The sequence below is a fragment of the Hakea prostrata genome, unplaced genomic scaffold (assembly GCF_041222555.1).
Source record: "Hakea prostrata isolate BN-2017 unplaced genomic scaffold, UWA_Hpros_2 contig_16, whole genome shotgun sequence".
Lineage (NCBI taxonomy): Eukaryota > Viridiplantae > Streptophyta > Magnoliopsida > Proteales > Proteaceae > Hakea > Hakea prostrata.
The window spans coordinates 700,419-720,820 of record NW_028291135.1 but is presented as its reverse complement, the minus strand read 5'-3'; the positions used below and the strand labels follow the sequence as shown (position 1 = coordinate 720,820).

Genomic DNA, 20,402 nt, shown 5'->3' with positions numbered 1-20,402 from the left:
ATTATTATTATTATTATTATTATTATTATTATTTCTTGTAGCAGGTTTTACTGGACAATTAAAAAGTTGGTGAGACCACATCCTCACTCCAATTCAATACTTAGAAATCCTAAATGGTACCAAAACCAATGCAAACACTAATGAATCAATACTTGTAAATTTTATATTAAGAATGGGGACTATTACATATACTAGAGGAAGTGTCGAATTTGTGACCTCTTCATTAAAAGGCGCCGATTGTTACCTATTGAACACCCCTCTAATGGTAAACTTAGGTACACTGGATACTATCAATTACATTAGCCAACATAAGAAGGGATAATAATAACTTTTTTTTGGGGGTAAGGGATAATAATAACTTGGGTCGATATAAAGTGATACAATCTAAGGGCCTGTTTGGTTACATGAGTCTGGAGATTTCAAATATCTAGAGATTTCAAATCTATAGACTTCAAATCTATGGAGTTATAATTTATAAAATTAAGTGTTTGGTTGCAGAATGAAATCTGTGAATTCATCCTAAAAATTTATTTGATCGACATGATTTTTGTGAATGTACAATTGTATAGCTTTTTTGAAATCTCTGGATTTCACCCCTTACCCATAAATCTACAGATTTACCTTTTTACACTAAAAACGTGAATCTGTAGATTTCATGAATCTAGAGATTTTTATAACCAAACGGGTATAATTCTCAGATTCATGAATCCAGAGATTTGAAATCTCTAGATTCATGTAACCAAACAGGCCCTAACAAAATGGGTATAAATTATAATAGTGTTTTTATTCTTGTATGCACCTCCAGCACCTGCGTACGAACCACACAAGCACGACCCTGTAATGTGGTCATATCAAAAAGGAATAATTTGATTTTCACGATTCAAGCAAAAACTTTTGCAGAAGGGGGTTTTGTGAGGTTTTCTAGATTTTGAGGGATGTCCCGTGGTTTTACTTAGGTTCTCCCTTTTATTGTTTAAATCTTCTCTATTTGAAAGTTGCAATGCAATTTCTATTGGGTCCCTTCAAAAGTATTAAAAATTTAAAACAGCTGTGTGATTTTGTCGTTTGCTCTATTGGGTCCTCCCTTCAAAAGTATTGGAATGTTATTTTGGTTGAAACAGATCATCACAATTCTGAATACCCAGCGTTCACATTTGAAAGGATCGATCGAATGGCGACCTCCTCCGCCTCTGCTTCTTCATCGTCTGAAAGTTGGCGTTATGATGTGTTCTTGAGTTTTCATGGTGAAGATGTTCGTACTAATTTCGCTGATTATCTTTACCATACTTTGATTGGAGCTGGAGTTCAAACTTTCAGAGATGAAAATGAACTCCGCAAAGGATATGAGATTGGTCAGGAGCTAATCGCTGCAATCGAAGAGTCAAAAATCTCTATTCCCATCTTCTCGAAGCGTTATACTTCTAGCAAATGGTGTCTCAATGAACTGGTCAAGATACTAGAGTGCAAGAAAACAAAGAATCAGATGGTCTTTCCCATTTTCTACAAAATTGAACCAAGAGATGTACGAAACAAGAAAAAATTCGATGCAAAAGCCTCTAGGGAATACAAAATGCGCCTCAACAATTACCAGAAGCGTTTAGTAGAAATAAATGCAAAAATCTTTGAGAAACACCAAAAGAGTTACAAAAAGCCAACCGTGCAGCGATGGAAAAAAGCTCTAAAAGAGATTGGAGAACTAGATGGATGGCATTTGAAGGAGCACATGTAAGTCCAACACGACACTTCCATTTTATTGATTCCTTAGTGTTAAAGGTTTAGTTTGTAGTTGCTTCTCATTTTCTCACCATAAGTTAAGTAATCAAGTTGGATATACTAGTAAGAAAATAAGTAAAAAAGCGCCTTTTATTTTTGATAAAGATGAATTATTAGTTACAACAATGCAATTTTACTTTATATCTTATTTTATGCTCTTAACCCAGCAGCATTAACATATTTCTATTTTTAGATTTTTCATTTAAGTTAAAATTGACTAGATGTACAGTTATAAGAAAATAAATAGAAAAAAAAGAGAGAGTTTAATTTCAATTTTGCACGGATTTGTTTTCGATTTTTCAATTTAGTAAGTCTCTAGAAAATTTGTTGCTGTAATTAATATTTTTAATAGGTTATGTGCATATCAGAAGACATTTAAGTTCTTTTTGTGTTGAATTGTTCTCTTACTTTTGTTATGGGTCTCGGTTTTCATGGACGATGGGTTCAATCTCAAAATTTTATATTTTGAATTCAAGTATAAAGGTTTTTTTTTTTTTTTTTTTTTTTTTTTTTTTGGTAAGGGATAAAATAGATTGAGGTTTACAAGTTATAACAAGTCCCATGCCAAGTGCGAGTCCTTAGGAATAGCGTGCGTATGTAACTTATGCAGTGTTACCTCTCATTCCACATAAAGGTGTTTTTTAAAACTTGACCATGTGTTTTCTTAGACTTGACCTATGATTACTACAGTGAACCTTTAACTTTGCATCAAGGCATTTTTGTATATCTAAGTATTGCTATGGCTTGGATGATTGTTCTTCACCTAGGCTTAATTAATGAAGTTAAAAGCAAAGTTTCATTAGGTTCGCCTTTGTGATTTGACTCATTTGGGTATCATTTTTTTTTGTACAAATGGACTTTATTAAGTTGGGGATGGGGATATTAATATGCCTTAACAAGAGTCGAACCCATGACCTCTTCACTAAGAGGTGTCGGTTTCAACCACTAGAACAGCTCTGCGTTGGCTTTGGGTATCATTTGTATTGCTTCTTTTTCTGACAAATTCTCTCTTCTTCTTCTTCTTCCTTTCTTTCTTTCTTCTTCTTTTTTTTTTTTTTTTTTATTTTTTTTTTATTTTTTTTTTTAATTTATTTATTATAGGGAGGGGGGTTCTTTGGCAACCATTTTGAAACTTGTTTTTAATTAAAAGAATAGAAAAACATTCCCAAAACCGATAGAGAATATTATCAATTATGAGCAAAATTTTGCGGGGAACGAACTAATTTCATGTTTCATTTTAAAATCCCCCTCTCCACCATGTCCCTTCCTTCCATCTTTTGTTCCCTTCCTTTGAACTAGGGGCATCATTGAAGCAAGGTTTCAAAGAAGACATATGGTTTGTCACAACCTTTAGAAGATAGAGCAAATCAAAGAGGTTAAAGAGATAGCTTTCAGTTGTCCTCCTTGCATAACTTTGTATCGTCTTCGCCCTCCCGGTGAGATTGTTCGCATTTCTTTAGTTTCATCTTGAAACTTGAAATTTCTAACAATGGCGTGAAACCTAAGAAGAACAAAAGCAATATGCATATGATCAGAAGCTATTTGAGCTTCTTGAACAATAGAATCAGATCCTAGTGGTTGTAGCCAATAACATGGGCTGGACCTATTATGCCAAATTGGACTGGCCAGTCCAGTTGCTAAATTGATGGCTTGAGGTACCGATGACGAATGAACATCTAGAGAATGGGTTATGAATGGTTCAAATTGGAGTTTAATTGATCGTCGGACAATGCAAGCTGAAGAGGATTGGCCCTATGACAGGACTCTGTAACTAAAAGCTGATGATTGCTCCCATCTCCAGATGAGTCATGACTGAACAACACAATGGAGATGGCCCCTCACATCATATTAAGTGCGTCATTGGATAGTTTGACTAATTGATCCAAAAGCACGCAACCAACACCTCTTGTTTGACAAATCTTCCCATCAAGTTCGAATATGCATAAGTGCCCAATCCTGTTTGATGCCTCCATGTCAGACCTGCATCCACCAAATTCAGTCCTACATTGCAGATTACTTGAGTAATGGATAACTAAATAGGATAAATTAATTGCACGTCCCCTTGTTAGGTTGAGTAGAATTACACCAACCCCCCATTTGATGCTAAAAAATTTGTACTCTAGTCTTTTGATTTCCTGTACATGTGGCCTACTCTTCTTATTGTCCAGACTCTAAAGCCCCAATTAGGGGTGGCGTTGCTTCTTTGTCTAATCAAATCCAAGCATTAGAGGCTGCCCACCGGTCAGCATGATCAACCCGCTTTGATTGTGCTTTTATCTTGGCAAGCTCATTCCAGGCTAATTAAGGTTCAACTGGTTTAGCACAAAGATTAGATTCAGTAGCAACATTTGGTGCCATCTTTGGGAATCAAAGTGAAAATCCGTGATAAGTGCTACTAAGCACACAAGCAACTTCACATCTAAGGGGTAAGACGGTGCATAGTGTGCTCTCCCTGTGAAGTAAAGGAAGTCAAGAAAAGATTTGTAACTGCCTCCTCTTTCTCTCTCTAACTCCAAATGAAAGCAACACTCCTAAGAGAACCATCTGACTAAGGACTTGGAAATTGCACCCCTTGAGACAAATCAGATTCTTGAGGAGGCCACTTAGAAACAACAATAAAGTCCTCCATAGGTGATTGTGCAATTGTCGAACTTGTGGTGCTTGATCCTTGAAACTAATGAGATGTTGTAGGCGAACTTGCATTTTGTGGGTGTGGCAAGATGGACTGGAATAACACTATTAGCTTATTTACCATCTATAGACTTAGTGGGAAACTAGGGGGTTCCTCCTCCTTGGTTTATCATTGGTTACGATGTAGAATCCCTAAGTTGTGAGTGCGAAAGGACTGATTGTGCTCTAGATCCCATAGGATCGAAAGAAGGGACTAGTTGCAAGCATCGACTAGTAGCAGAAGAGAGTCCCAGCAAAATCTTCCAAAGACCAATAATATGAATGAGAGTGATGAAAGATCTCCCCAAGCGAACTGGTAGAATGCTCCCTAACCAAGTCAGTGATCACTGGGTCGACATAGACGACCACTCTGGGGAGCAGACGTGACTGGCATTGAGAAAGCAACTAGCAATTGTAACATCCAAAATGATGTAGAGATTAGCCTACGGGTGTGAGATATTAATGCGTGGATGCATATGTTAGCTTACAAGGAAATCGACGACCTATACTCCAATGGAGCATATTAGTCATTTCAATTATGTGATGCTGATGACCAGAGGAATAAATGTGTAGGTTATATTCCATATAATTTTCAATTCCATAATTGATGGGGAAAGATCCTTACCTGGATTCGCTTTCCTAAATATAGAATATCTGCAGCGGAAGTAATCTGGATCCATGTCCTCGTTCCTCCACCAAAGCTCCACCGGTGTGATTCCACAATCACTAGGAAAGGGAACAAATTCCACAACCCAAATGCTGTGTGGAAAGGATGGTCAAGAGATCTAAAGCAAGGAACTTCTTTCCTGCGTTTCTAGGAGAGAGGGAGAGAGAGAGATGGGAGCCACCTCTAATTTTGGAAAACTCACGCACGAATGATTCACACACTTAGTGATCCACTTCTTTGTTTTGGCTGTCTCTCCTGATGCCCTCGCCTTTGCAAAAGAAAAAGGCTTTGGAAACCTCACAAGAATCTCAGACTTCTGGGTAATTGAGGCCTTCGACTTGGAAGGCGGTGCCGCTGGTGCTGTTGATACTGGTGGTGACGTTGCTGCTGTTGCTATTATTGCTGGTAGAGCTATCACTATTAGTGGTGCTGCTGTTAGTGGTACTGCTGTTGGCAGTGCTGTTGCTATTGGTGCTGCTAGTGCTGATGTTCCCTCTGGAATTGCTGTTGTTGGAAAAGAAACTCCAATAGATTGAATGTCTTCACAAACTTCTGAAAAACAAGACACTAAGGTCCTTGGTTGTGGGCTAGACTTGCTGGTTTTGGAAATGATACTTCGAGAGGATCTTTCGCTAATGGAGATTCCAGGAAGAGGATTCCCAAGAGTTGCCATAGCGACATCCCTAGAGCCTTTTTCGATTTGGCTAGCGTTCATCATTTTTCCTTTCCTCTGGTCAGGGGAGGAGATGCAAGCTATTTACGGCTTTCCTCCACTGCTTCCTCTCCCCTTGGAATAACCTCTCGAGGGCTGCCTCCACTAGATACATTGACTTGTGACTCATCTTTCCTCACTACTGACTTGTCGGCCTCCCCCTTTACTTCTTGAATAATTTCTTCCATGGTCATCAATTCAAAGTCTAGGGGGACCTTGGCTATAGGACTGGGAAGCCCAGCAGGGGGAGTGGAAGTTCCAATCTTTATTTCCTTGGGCTTTTCTTGCTCTAGTCTAGCTACGGTTCCCCCCATTATGTGGTATTGAAGAAGATCATCCCTATTCAAGGGCATGTCAGGAACTGCAAAAGGCAAGACTTTTTAGTGCTCAGAAAAGAAACAAAAAGAATCGGATCTACACCAGACTTGATAAGGACTAGGGGGCTCACCAACCATTACCCCCCCAAAGCAACAGAGAAGCTTCGAAGTCCATTTACCGGCCGTGAACTGGGTCCCCCTTTCCTTTAACAAGAAGATTGTAACAACACTTCTCCCTTTTACTCAAGAGTGATTTGCAATTTAATTTCTTGATATCACTCTTTGAGAGGAGAGGCCAGGAGGAAGAAGCACACTCAGGAGGGATCTTATAGGCAATGTACCTATCTTTCCACCTCTTATAGCTTTTGTGAAGCGAAGCAGCTTCCAGGATTGTGAACTTGAGAGAAGAGGTACCCCGCTTGCTAAAGCTGTACCTTCCCACTCTCCATAAGGCTCTGACAGAGGAAACACATTGAAACATAGTCAAGTTGCAACCTATGTTGAGGTGATGGCAACTCCCCATGAAACCTATGAGGTACCTCCAACCGTTTGGGGCTAACATCCTTGAATTGAGGCCATAGTACTCTAGGGTCTGCTTGATGAAAGGACATAACGGAAGGCGTAAACAGCCCAACATGGAGTCAAAATAGAGAGGGATCTCTCCCTCCCTTAGCAAGTTTGCTCTCTCGTTGGGACCGGGCAACCTTACAGGAAACTCTTCGAAAATCCTAAAAGTTGTTTTCATCAACGTGACATGATGAAGATGAAAGAAGCTGGGGTAGTCAGAGGGTCCTGATCTAGTTTTATGCCTAACTGAAGAAAGAGGTCGAGACAGTGCCTCAGATGCCTTACCGTCTTCAATGGCACGATCAGAGGCCTCGCTTTGTCTGAGTGGCGAACCGATGAACCAGAGACAACTTCGGGGGAAGGAGAAGGTGGAGGAAGACTGCCAACTCTAAGTAGGGGATTTTCTTCCTTCCCCACTTCCTCTTGAGGATTTGATGAGGTCTTGGTAAAGGGGTTAGTTCTCCTTACAGTTTTTCTACCCATTTTTCTTTCTACGGATTGAAGCAACTTACAAGGCGGAAGAAGACTTTGAAACTTCTGCGATTTGGAGCTTACTGGAGGAATAGTAAGAAGAAGAAGAAGTGATAAAGGTTCAATTTATAAAGGCTTTTGGAGCCAAAAGCGACGTTCAGGTTTCTTTCGAATGGAGAATCTTCCCGCATTAACATTCCAACTCCCTAGGGAAGTTACTGCTAACGATACACGTGGTGATGAAATAAGCATACTGAACAACGTGCACTTTATTGAGGATGACGTGATTCACCGGCACAACTGTCAGCTGATGATGCCTACATTAAAGATGCAAGTTTATCCATATTTTGGAAATCGCAAAAGAGATGTTTTATTGCTTTCGAAGAAGCTATTTCAGCTTCCTAATACGCCTCAACTCCAGGAACGTCGAAGTCTAAGCCAAACATTCTTTATGACAAAGAAATCATCATAAAGCCTAAGGGGCTAATGTTATCAACCAAAAGCTTTGAACCAGGAGATCGACGTATGGACCAGAGTTTGAGGACCACAACCGAACCGGATGGATCAATAAAGGCTTTTCGGGAAAACGCACTTCTTGAGAAAGTGATGACCCTGAGAAGCTTGGCGAAAGGGAATGAGGAATTTCTAATCCTAGAGGACTTCCCAACGAAGGTAGAAGGTCCCACAATGTCCCTTCCAGCATTTAATGCGGACGGAAAATCTATGATATCCTACTGCGGATATGGAAGCATTTGATCAATTTAGAGCCTCCCTTGAGCCAAGAGCCTACTATTCCTTTGTCCTGGCAACCGTGGGCTGCTGTCGTGTCAAAGATGACACTGGCCGCTTATGTCACATCCACCCAGGGGATACTATCTGGAATACTCGGTGGAGTGATCCACAGCCCAAAAGATCAAGTTTAGGAACGATCATAACAACTTAGCATAATAACTTAATCAAAAGCAAGAACAATTCATAGTTTTCAAGTAATTTAATAATAAAAGTTAAGGAAAGAATATCAGAAGAATCACAAGGAACATCAGAGTGCGGAAAAGATACCAATAAAATAAATAATTGAAATGTGAAAGGAGGCGGAAACCCACTCTACAACAACAACGGAAGGTAGATCGAATAAAAGTAAAGGTTACAACCGGTTCTCAAAAAAAGGGAAAGAAAAGGTAAGCAACTAAATTACAGTTTCTTCTAGCTTATACAATGTTTCCTAAATAACAAAATCATAAGAAACTAAGCCAAGCCGAATCTGCTCCTGATAAATATCAGTCTCGGACTGCTAGTCTTTATCAGTTTGTTCACCGCAACCAGTGTGGTACGAGTCACCAACTTGGTCTTCAGAGAGTTGACAATCACAGTCAACAGTAGTAGTACCTGTAGAAAAGTCTAACAAAATATGTTGCAAAAAGGAGTGAGTTCAAAAGAACTCAGCAAGGCAGTCATTCCATAAAACATAAGCCATATGATACAAGCCATAACATGATGCAGTATGATATGAAACACATGATGCAAGTATGGTTCTAACTCTATGAATGCTGGTCTCTAAGGTAGACATGCTTTAAGTCATAGCACCATACTTCTTTGGGTCGTCAGTCACTCCCCCTCAACCCATTCCGTATCTTGGGTCTGCCGTGGTAGTTGGGTAAAGTCCTCTCAAACCATGGTAGGGGATTCGGTCACCACTCTCTCACATCACCATTTGGTATAAGTATTGGCGCATGTCAGGGTAAAGCCTAGCCCAATGCAAGTCATCTAATCAGTCATATCAACTCAGATCCAGATACGTCCATTCCTCGCCCCGGACGATCCTTTCCGGTATCCTTCACACTAGAGTCAGCGTAATCCCGGATTACAGACTTATCAACCCTATTGGTCATCCACAAATAGTAAATAGGAAGCTCTCATGTCCTCTCACGGGTTGGTTACCGGTTTTGAGCGCCCGTGAGCCCAAGTCTAGCTATTTGCAACCCTACCAATAAATGACCCCTTTTGGGTATCCGTAGTATGGTTTATGTCCTCTCACGGGTTGGTTACCGGTCTTGAGCATCCATCAAACCATACCCTACCACGGGTCCTTCGGTCTCAATGCCCTTCCAATTCGGGTTTGATACGACAGGGACATCCTAGCCAAACAACTAGACAATCCTATGTATGTCATCCAATAACCCGGGAAAGTGTCGATAGGCATCTTCGGAGAACATCCCATACTATTCCCTCCGATGCCCAAGGACAGAAGCATCAATAGGACACTCCCCAAATCCCAAGTTATACCTAAGCAATCACATACTCAAGTCCCTCATATTGCATACATTTGATACATCGTCATAATAGAAGTTAAATCATAACATTGAAATGATCCATCATATATACAAGTAGCAAGAATAATAATTCATTATAACAAGAGTATATGAAATCACAATACTACTGTTCTAAAACATGTATAGTAGTCCTATGATATTCAAAAGCAATTAAGAGGCTATGTTCATTAAATTATAAGCGTCAAGACATAAGCACATAGCCTATATATTTATGGCGATAACCATCCTTACCTTAATCGAGTCGGAAATAATACCAAGAATAGCCCAAAAGTCAGTCTTTGTACCCTAGACAACACATAAGCAACATTAGAGAAGAAAACAATCGAATCGGAGGTCAAACGAAACAAATCGGCCAAGGACAGAGTTGCTGTCATATCTTGGTCGACTAGCTGGTCTACTGGTCAGTCGACCAGGCAGTCGACCAGAGTAAACAGTAACGGGCTGAAATGGAAATTTGGCCCGAAACTAATCTTTCGGTGCTCCGATCGATCCGAAACTTGGAGAGCATGATTATGGCAATATGAGGACACTACACACTAAATATTATCACGATCCAATGGTCCAGTTGCGAATACCCAAATTGAAACCCTATGTTCTATATGCTAAACATCAAGTATTGAATTGGAATTGATTGCAATTGCAAGAAATGATGGGGAATCAATTAAGGGTATGATAAGAACTGATTTAGAATCATGACTCCATAGTAAATCGGACCTACCATACATCTACACATCAGTTTTGAATCAAAGAATAGATTGAAATGAAAGGAATCATGGAATTGCAATGTAAGCAATCATAAATGAAGGATATCATAGCAAGAATGAAGTGAGATTGATGGAAATGAAAGGGGAAGCTCATGGCCAAGTGTTTGCAAGGTTGCAGCACTTCAGCCATGGTCCCAAGAGTAGTAATTAATATGAGATTGAGTAGATTAGAAGAAGAAGAAGAAGAGAATCCATACCTTGAAGAAGTGACTGAGATGAAATGCCAATGATTAGAGCCAATAATCTTCACAAACACCAAGAGATGGCCTAGGGAATGTCACTCCTCATTCTCTGGAGTGCCAATGATTAGTGTAGACCTTCATTCACGAGTTCCAAAAAGGTAGGGTCAAAATAGTCAAGATTTTTGTTATTTTCGAAGTTAACAACTGCTGGTCGACTGGCTGGTTGGTCGGCCGGTCAGATCAGCTAGTTGGATGGCCACGGTCACGGACAAGAATAGCAACTTCGGACAAGGATTCGAAGGGCTATACGGGGTCAAATTGAGTGGAGTTTTCTCCTACAAGTCAATCAAGAAGTCTAGTTTTGGGAAATACCTTCAGATTGTGCACGAGAGTTCATTAGGTCCACCAACTAAGCTCATCTTCTTCAGGCAGCAGATTCAAAACAATCACTGACAATGCATCCAAGTATGGAGCACCATCAACCATATCCATGGGTTTCGGGTCAAACACCATGTCTTCCATAAAGAGGGCCCACAAGGACAACTTCCATCATTTCGGGATATGGATCTACACTAAGGGAAAGATCGGACATGACTCCCTAAGGTTTTCAAGGTAATAACACTGAAATCAAGGTCCAACTTCAGGGTCTAACATCAAACAAGTCTTTCTTCACCCAAAACAAATAGGGTGTCCTAGCTAGGTTTGGGCTGGATTTCACATTCCCCCCCCCTTAAAATAATTTCGTCCTTGAAATTGGGAGAGTACTAGGCTTTTGAAAGAGATGGAGATACATCGCTTTTACCTTGACTTTCTTCTCCCAAAAATAAACGAAAAACAAATAACAGTAAGTCTTTTGTAAGAAAACAAGGAATAAATCTAACATGCTTTGAAATCAAATCGAAAATATGATCATGGCTTCATGAAGATTTCACAAGGATCATGGCGAAGATCAATATGAAGATCATAAAACCTTAAGAATGAAAGGAGATAGTAGAAGAGATGGTTGCAAGGATGCAACATCTTCTTCATAGTCTCAATCACAAAGAATAAAACATAGTAAGAGTAGATCAATACAACATAAGGGAGATTACTAATCTTTGATTGAAGAATAGGAGATGAAAAGCTTGAAGTCTTGAAACAATTAGAAGGAGTAACAAATCATGAAGATCACACTTGATTTCTCTTCGAAATCATCATGTGGAGAATTTACAAGGTTATAGAGTGTATGGAGATCCACTTTACAACAACAGGAATAGAAGAATCAATCATGGGAATGACTTAAGATCACCCTCTCATCAAAAGAAAAATAGAAGGCACAAGAAGAAATAGAAGGGGGGAAAAGATCAGCTTCGAGGTAAACTTCTACCAAATGAAACTAGGCAACTCATACGACAGAGAATAAATCAAACAATATATATGGTAGGTATGCATTCGACACAGCAGCAAGGTTAGGATTAGGTGGGATTTCACAGCTTATTCATTGACAAGACTACTTGACAACAAGATAGCCATGTCATCACGCTTGTCTCTCAAGCTTGACATCTTCACCTTCCACTAAGAGAGATTCCCATCTAAAGGCTGTGAACCACCTTCTACCATGAAAGGTGCAAACAAACTATCTATTCCCAGAGAACACATGAACAAGTAAGAGAATTTTAATCTCCTCATAGCATGGAACAAAATTTCTTCTCTTCACTCCTCAGGGAGATCCATTCATGGGGAGAAATTTCAGCTTCCATTATCTGGATTGACTTAATCTTCGGAGGTGGCTACCCGTCCTCAGAGGTGGTCCACTCTCATGTTTGGTTTTGTCTCAGGGTCACAAATTGGATCAAGGGCGAGCTGGGACAAAATCAAGCTGAATGAGCTAAGAATATATGTTTTACACCAACATTTGGCACCGTCTGTGGGAAGAGCCTAACAAAAAGATCAGTAGCTTTCCCCTTTTTCCCTTTTCCTCGAATCCTCGCTGGATGCCTATAAAGGGCAGAAGATGACTGAGATATCAAACTCCCATGTCTCAGGGAGGAATGCCGGCCTTTCGAGTGAAAAGGAGATAGGCGGCTATCCTTGAGAAAAAAAGAGTAAATCATACATTCTAGGGCCAAAGCCTGATAACATATATTCATAATAAAAGAGAAAAAGTTCCATACATCTTTAGGTTAAATCTTGATCACTAATACTTAGGAAAAGATAAGTGTCTCCTTGCTGCTCCCTAGGCCCCTGCTCTCGTTTCTTCTATGCGTGACCCTCCATAATCTGTTTCATCTCTCTACTGAACTCATTGGTAGAACTTAGAAGATCATTGACCTCATTATTAAAGTCCTAAAGATCACACTAGGCTAGAGGTACCGGGACAAGCTGATCTTATACATTGGATCGAACTCCTCAATCTCCTCAGTGTTGAGAAAGGGGTCCCAGTTGAAATTTTTGGCCATCAACAACTGCCTTGCCAACCACCTTAACAATGTTGTAGTTTTAATGGCTTAAATTTCTTGAAGAAGGTCACGACATCCAATGAGGCTTGGTTTAGTGCCTCATCTTGTTCGGCCTTCATCTTGTTTAGGTCGACTTTCACCAACTCCAACTTTGCATGTGCCTTCACCAACTCCTAACCGCCCTTTCAGACGAACGATGACAACATCATCCGTCTCAGTCATCAGCATTGTGTTTCTCACAATCTAAACTGATGCTTCTTTCCTTGGTCTTGTCGATTTCACTAAATAATCCATTGAGGTTAGCTTGAAGGCAAGTAACGTACTTGTCCTTAGCCTCCAAAGACCACGCGTACTCCTTGGCATGTCAAATGAGGTGAGAATTTGGGGTTAAGGCTTTGGTGGCCAAGTTGAGCTAACATGCCAGCAAATCTCACCGAACAAAAATATAGAAAATTAACCTCAAATGAAACAGGATCATAGTGTGAAGAAGTAGTTACTCATAAGCTAAAGCTAAGAATTCTTGGTTAGACAACTCATTGGTCCTTTCCCAATCATCAAGGATTCGACAATCCTAGCCCCAGAGGTGGGCAGTAGCAAGGCTCTCGAGGGCATTATCTTGGGGGCTAAGTCTCTAGCTCCACTGGAAGACCCACTCCTTGAATAGCCTTGGGCTAAAGTTCCATGAACGTGCCCTATGGAAGGTAAGTAGACCTCCTAAGACAAACTCTTCAGCAACAACAGCAGTTTGTGCACAGGAAGAACTCTCCATTTCTATATGTCTAAACACTTCATTCAAGGGGAGGCTATCAGCGTTGACAGTCATCACCTTCGCCTCTTGAACCTAATTTTCTTCTTGTCCTTGATCAACTGTTGTAGGGGCTTCAAGCACATAGGCCTTTGGCAGTTCACCCCCTTCTCCACCCTTAGCATCTGGGCTGGACAGGAAACTTCTTTAACCTTACAAGAGGAGGCCATTTCCTTCCTTTTGGTCCTTCTCGAGACGGTAAATTTTCTCTTCCTTTCTCCTTTGACCATGTTGATTGTAGCTTGAGCCCTACATGTTCGACCTCCTTCCACTACAAAATATTAAACGTAAATACATAATTTCAGTGATCGGCAATCAACACACATAAGTTTTTGTCTGAAGGAAGGTTACCTCCGGTGAGAAGGTTGTTTTGTCAAAGAATGATGTCCACTTCTAACAAGTTCAAGTTGAACTCTCCTTGCTCCCTAGCAGTTTGGACCCGTTCCAGGGTCTCCAAGTCATAGTGGACTAACAAGGGAATGGTGTTCGATGCCTCCAGCGACTAAGTCAAATGCTCCACCCACTATGTCTAGAAGTTGATGTTAGGCAGTGTGTACAAGAAGTAATGGGGTTTACACCCCTTCAATGAGGCCATGGTTGTACATGACTACTTCCCTGTCCGGGCCTCATTGGTCTAGGTAACCTAAACACAACATCGGTAGCAAAGTAATGTTGATCCTTGAGGCCATCCAGTACTCTTAAATGAGTTTGAAATCATACTACTCTGGTTTGGAGGTATGGGCATTGAAGAGAGTTTGGTCATTGGCCATACCTCAGATTCATCTTCATCATCTAGGTTCATCTTCATTATCTATGACACTTTGGCCTGTGGTGACTCTAACTGAAGCCGTAACATGATTGTCACTATCTATCTAAGGCACATAGGGACCTCCAACTAATTGACATGATGTCTTCTAGGTCATCCCCTTCATCAATGTGATGATTTCTCCCCCAAGGACCTTGACTTTCTAGGTCATCCCCTTCATTAATATGATGATTTCTCCCCACAAGGACCTTGACTTCCAGATTCATCAAAGGTCCTACTGTCATGGCTATGGGACATCTTGCAGAAACATAAAGGAAAGGAGAAAAGAACTTACCAATGATGAAAAGTACTGGACATGAGCAATGGGACACAAAGTGAAGGACTATTCATCCACTGAAATCGAACGCTCGGAACACAGATATCCAGAGATAATGTGATACGAGAAAAATATCGTTGAACCGGGTCTGTCCTTGGTCCAACCCTTAACCTCAGTCGGGGACTAACCGACCGATTTAGGTTCGACCGAACCGGGTTCGAAGATGGCGTGTTCAGGAAGAAACCTAACACGATCAGCAAACAAGCACAAGTCCAAGATTCTCGGGATGAATAACTCATCAAAGAAACGATTATTTGCACTCACAGAAGTGGACGATTGTGCCAACTCGGATAACTGCCACGACCGTAGCATCAACCCTTAACCTCAGTCGGGGACTAATCGACCGATTTAGGTTCGACCGAACCGGGTTCGAAGATGGCGTGTTCAGGAAGAAACCTAACACGATCAGCAAACAAGCACAAGTCCAAGATTCTTGGGATGAATAACTCGTCAAAGAAACGGTTATTTGCACTCACAAAAGTGGATGATCGTGCCAACTCGGATAACTGCCACGACTGTAGCATCAGGATCGTGCAATCAAGGCAAGTTATCCATAACCCCACTAATGGGTCTAACCGTCTTGATTTGACGGTCACCAGAAGAAAGCACGTACGAGTTCAATGAATGGGATTCAAAGGTAAACTCTATATAAGATATAACAAACCAACGAACGAAGAAGGTATCTGAATCGTATTCCCAGTTATCGTATTCTTACTTTAGCTCTGCAACTAGTCAGAGCCTTTGTGATCAGTTCATTAACTGACTTAGCCATCAGAGGTGGACTCCCGACCCCCATGGTTGGGCCACATCTGACGATTTTTTTGCAGGTCATTCTTATGTGATCTAAGGGCTGAGCAGATTTTGGACACATCATTTGGGATTTCTCTCCCGAGGGAAGATGGCCGATGACATCTATTCGGTCATTAGGAAGACCCCTTTCGTTGAGACAATTGCTGGATTTGTGTTTCCTCACAATTTCCGGCTCCCAAATTTCTCTTCATTCGATGGTTCGGGAGATCCTGTCGCCCATATCAGCTATTATCAACAAACTATGGTTGTGGTTGGTAATTCATACGAAATCCTTTGCAGGGTGTTCGGTTCATCTTTGACTGGGTGCGGCGCGAAGTGGTTTTCAAATCTTCCTTCGGGAAAAATTGCCAATTTTGAGGAATTGGAGCGAAAATTCATTGGTGATTTCCAGAGTGGAATCCAGATCAAAAAGATGGAGGAAACTCTGTTTAGTATCAAGCAAGGGAAGAATGAATCAATTCGGGAGTACCTGAAAAGATTTAACAAAGTTACTATGGAGATTGAGAACCTAGATGAGCAGGTATTTGCACACCTCATGATGATGCCCTAGTCATCAAGGTGGAGATCGGACGTCGGGAAGTGCACAGAGTGTTGGTTGATACCGTCTCTTCCGCAGATCTTTTGTCTTACGAAGCTTATCAGAAACTGAAGATCGAAGAGGACTTGATAGAGCCATCATCCACACATTTGTATGGATTTGCTGGATCGTCAGTGGTGGCGAAGGATCGGTTCAACTTGGATCTTTCGGTCAGGAATTTTCCCAAGGAAACTACCATTCGGGTGAATTTCCTGGTGGTTCGAGAGCTTCCAGCGTATAATGTTATACTTGGCAGACCATCCTTGACAAAGTTAGGAGCGGTGGTCTCAATGAAGCACATGAAGATCAAGTTCCCCACTGATAAGGGAATTGGCCACATGTCTTCTGATCAGAGAATCTCCCGACAGTGTTACGTAGCTTATTTGAAGGACAAGGAGGGCCCGAAGAAGGCCACGACATTACCGATTGAGATACGTGACGATCGGGATGAGGAAGAGATGCAAAGACCTAAGCCAGTAGAGAAATTGGAACAAATCCAGCTGGATCCCAAGGATGAAAAGAAAACGACTCATATTGGATCCGAGTAGCTGGAGAAGTTCAAGTGAGAATTGAAGATTTTCCTTTGGGAAAACAGAGATGTATTCGCATGGTCTGCTGAAGACATGCCTGGAATAGATCGGCAAGTAGTAGAACACAAGCTTTGGATAGATCCGCAAGCCAAGCCAGTGATCCAAAGAAGAAGAAACTTTTCAATCGAAAAGCATGAGGCTGTCAAAAGCGAGGTTGAGAAGTTGAAGAATTCGGGATTCATTGAACCTATTGAATGCCTGACCTGGTTGGCTAATGTGGTAATGGTCAAGAAGGCCAATGGAAAGTGGAGGATGTGTACTGACTACACAAACCTCAACAAATCTTGCCCAAAAGACTGTTTTCCATTGCCTCGGATAAATCTATTGATTGACACTACAACAGGATATGAGACTCTGAGTTTCATGGATGCATATTCGGGATACAACCAGATTCTTATGAATCAGGAGGATGAGAAGTTTATTGCCTTCATGACCGATCGTAAAAGTTTCTATTACAAGGTTATGCTGTTCGGCTTAAAGAACGTTGGAGCAACCTATCAGAGAGCAGTGAACAAAATTTTCAAAGACTTGATCGGGAAGAAAATGGAAGCTTATGTAGACGATATGTTGGTCAAGGGCATCGCACGATCGGGGCACATTGCAGATCTCGCAGAGGTATTTTCGGTGTACGAAAATACCAAATGAAGCTGAACCCGGAGAAATCCATGTTCGGCATATCTTCGGGGAAGTTCTTGGGTTTCATGGTATCTCAAAGAGGTATAGAGGCTAATCCAGCCAAAATACAAGCTTTGATTCACATGGAACCTCCAAAAACTGTTCGAGACATGCAATGCTTGATATGAAGAGTAGCTGCGCTCGCAGTAATGAGAAAAGTGCCTCCCTTTCTTCAAAGCCTTGAAGGATTTAAGGAGAAGCAAGGAAGCCTGATGGACGGACGAATGCCAAAAGGCATTCAAGAGTTTGAAAGAAACTCTTGGTAAGCCACCTCTATTGAAAGGAGAGACTTTGTAGGTCTATCTAGCCACTTCACCCTCGGCTGTAAGCGCAGTTCTCGTTCAGGAGAAGGAAAGGAAGCAATGGCCTATCTATTATGTTAGCCATGTGCTCCATGATGCAGAGACGTGGTATTCCCAAATTAAGAAGCAGGCTTTGGCTCTGATGATTGCGGCTAGGAAACTACGACCATACTTCTAGGCACACCCGATAGAGGTATTAACAAATTTTCCTTTGAAAAAAGTTCTTCATAAGCCTGATTTGTCAGGAAGGATGGTGGCATGGTCGGTTGAGCTTGGTGAATTTCAAGTGAATTTCAAATCTTGTACAACAATCAAGGCTCAGGCATTAGCAGATTTTGTCTTGGAAACCACGACTCCAATGGAAGAAGAAACCGAACCGAGTATTCCAACCATGTGGGAGGTATATGTTGACGGTTCAAGCAATAAACATGGAGCTGGAGCAGATATTGTACTTAAGAGTCCAGCAGGTTTTATCATTCGGTATGCATTAAGATTTGCATTTGAAGAGAGCAACAATGATGCCGAATATGAAGCCTTGATAGCCGGACTCCACTTGGCAAAAGCTCTAGTGATAGCTCACGTCACTATATACAGTGATTTGCAGTTGATAGTTAATCAGGTGCAAGGAGAGTACAACATTAAGGAGCCCCGATTACAGAAGTATTAAGAAATTGTGTGGGCATTACAAAAAGAATTCAAAGATCTGAAGGTGTGTCAGATCCCAAGGAAGGAGAATACAATGGCGGACGAACTCTCAAGATTGGCTAACGCCAAGGAAAAGAGGCTCAACCCTTTGGTTTATATAGAGGAGCTAGCCCTTCCGAGCAATCAAGAAAAGGAAATATCTTATATTGAAGCTAAGCGCTGCTGGATGGACCCAATCGTAGAGTATCTTCGGGATGACAAATTACCGGAAGACGCGAAGGAGGCCTGGAGGATTTGGGTATGAGCATCGAGATTTACTATGCAGAATGGAAGGTTGTACCGAAGAAGTTATGCTGGTCCACTCCTGAGATGCTTGGGCCCTGAAGGATTAAGAACCGCTTTGGCCTAGGTTCATGAAGGAATTTGTGGGGTGCACATGGGCGGTCGGGCCCCAGCTCACAAAATCCTGAGGCTCGGGCTATATTGGCCAATGTTGCAAGAAGCTGCAATGAAGTATGTTCGTGCTTGCAACAATTGTCAAATTCATGCAACGGTATCAAAAAAGCTAGCCGAAACCCTGACGTCAATTCTCGATCCTATCCCGTTTGCAATGTGGGGAATCGATATTATGGGAAAATTCACCAAGGCATCTGGCGGACGGGAATATCTTATGGTGGCGATTGATTATTTTACGAAGTGGGTAGAGGCAAGCGCTCTGGCAACAATCACTGAGAAAAAGGTGGAGAAGTTCATTTTGGAATCTATAATCTATAGATTCGGGATGACAAAGGTCATTGTTACCGATCACGGAACACAATTTGACGATCCCCAATTCGATCAATTCTGCAGCACCTATCAGATAGAGCACCGAATGTCATCAGTGGCATATCCACAGAGCAACAGTTAGGTGGAAGTCATGAACCGAACGTTGTTAGAAGGAATAAAGAAGAGACTCGAGTCGGACAAAGCTTTGTGGGTCGAAGAACTACAAAATGTTCTTTGGGTGTACCGAACCACGGTTCGAACCCCAACCAGAGAAACTCCATTCAAACTGGCGTATGGATCTAAAGCACTGGCATCGGTGGAAGTAATGGCGGGAACACTATGAGAAAGAGAGTCCGAGGAAAAAGCAAATGAACAAGGTCTACTAGACAGTCTCGACTTGCTGGATGAAGTTCGAACAAAAGCAATTGCCCGAACTCAGCAGTACCAGCGAAGAATAGCATCACATTATAACTCTCGAGTTCGACGTCGCCAATATCGATCGGGAGACTTAGTTCTAAGGAACACGTTGGCTTCAGATCCTCGTAATCAAAAGAAGCTGGATCCCTCTTGGGAAGGATCGTACATGATAGTCAAGCCGCTCGGTTTGGGAGCATACAAGCTAAAGAATATGGCCACCGGGAAAGAACTTGACCGATCGTGGAATGCAAGGCACTTGAAGAAGTACTATCCTTAAAGATTTACCATTTTCATTTCTGATGTAGTCTTTTGCTCATTCAATGCAATTTCAAGTTTCAAACAACAAATCTTTTGATTGGGGGCTACTACATATCTGTACTTGAACGATGATGATGAATCAAAAGGCTTCGGTTTAAAACCCGAGTGAGACCTTCAAGAGGCATCGGTTTAAAACCCGAGTGGGACCTTCAAACGCTTAGTGGAATTCTCAGGAATGCCTAAGTAAAGGCATCGGTTTAAAACCAAAGTGAGACCTTCAAGGGGCATCGGTGTAAAACCCGAATGGGACCTCCGAACGTTTAGTGGAATTCTAAGGAATCCCTAAGTAAAGGCATCGGTTTAAAACCCGAGTGAGACTTTCAAGAGGCATCAGTTTAAAACCCGAGTGGGACCTTCAAACGCTTAGTGGAATTCTCAAGAATCCCTAAGTAAATGCATCGGTTTAAAACCCGAGTGGGACCTTTGGACACTTAGTAGAATTTTTAGGATTCTCTAAGTAAAGGC

The 20,402-nt window shown here is 41.4% G+C and overlaps 1 pseudogene across 1 annotated transcript in view; it reads left to right on the top strand.

Annotated features, from left to right (window-relative positions):
• Window positions 1-1,134: 1,134 nt before the first annotated feature.
• The window catches only part of LOC148999309 (disease resistance protein RPS6-like), a 35,819-nt pseudogene continuing 16,551 nt past the window's right edge, over window positions 1,135-20,402 (top strand). The window contains exon 1 of the transcript XR_016170976.1: window positions 1,135-1,725. The product of XR_016170976.1 is annotated as a disease resistance protein RPS6-like (transcript). The remainder of the gene's footprint in view (window positions 1,726-20,402) is intronic.